The following is a 1,148-nucleotide window of genomic DNA, read 5'->3' as shown; positions in this document are numbered from 1 at the left end:
CACAGGTAGGACCAGAGTTTGGATCCTCAGCAACCTTGTCAAAAATAAGCTCACCTGTAAACCCCGTGCTGAAGGAGGTAGAGATGAGAGGAGCTTGATGAATTCGTGACTTTCAGGTTCAGGAGGAGATTTGGTTTGTGTCTGTCAAATTGACTATATCTGGAATGAACTATAATCCAGAAATGGGGAGGGCACACCTGTGATCCAGGCCTTGAGGCTGGAAGACACACATTTTTGATCCAGATCTTGAGGCACAGTGGCCATCAACAGTTTAGGCCCAGGCAAGGTGGTACACGCCTTTAATCCCAGGAGACAGAGACAAGCAGATCTCTGAGTTCAAAGCCAGCCTAGGACGGAGCAAGTTCCAAGTGAAGAACAGTTTAGTTCCAGGCATGGTGGTATACACCTTTAATCCTGGCCACACCTTCTTCTGGAAGCCTACATAAGGACAACGGGAAAAGGAAGGGCTCCTTGTACTTACTTGCTGGCACATCTGTTGGAACCTACTTCTTCAGGATTCCAGTTTATACAAAGACCAGCCAAAACACCTAGCCTCATAGGACTGAGCAGCTACTAGGTTCTTGGACTTCCCATTCACAGCTGCCCATTGTTGGGTTAGCTGGGCTGCAGAGTGAAAGTCATTCCAATAATTTCCTTTAATATATAGACAGTCCATAAGTTCAGTGACTCTAGAGAACCCTGACTAAGACAACACTTTACACTGACCTCTGTCCTCCAAACGCAAGCACATCTGTGCATATGACACACAAGAATTTGTAAGTAACCAACAAACCAAGAGCTTCGTGCCTGTGTGCTCCTTGTCCAGTCCCTCCATTCCATCCTATGCTCTCCCTGCAAATGTGAAAAAGGGAGTTCAGATCCCCAAAGACCATATGAATGCTACTGGGTGATGCAGCCAGCAGTCTGCAGAGACAGAGAATCCACCAAGCAAGCTGGCAAGCCGTATCAGCTGACTCTGGGTTTAATTGACAGACCTTGCCACAATGAATGAAGTGATGTTAAGGTCCAGAAATCGGAGAGAGAGAGAAAAAAATCCAAGCAGGCACAAGAGTCCAGCAAAGCAAGATTTTTATTTGAATTAGGCAGCAAAAACTGACCAATCAGGAACAATGCCACAGACTTGGGGG

The sequence above is a fragment of the Mus caroli genome, chromosome 6 (assembly GCF_900094665.2).
Source record: "Mus caroli chromosome 6, CAROLI_EIJ_v1.1, whole genome shotgun sequence".
Taxonomy (NCBI): Eukaryota; Metazoa; Chordata; class Mammalia; order Rodentia; family Muridae; genus Mus; species Mus caroli.
The sequence above is the reverse complement of the archived record's forward strand: the minus strand, read 5'-3'. Positions refer to the sequence as shown.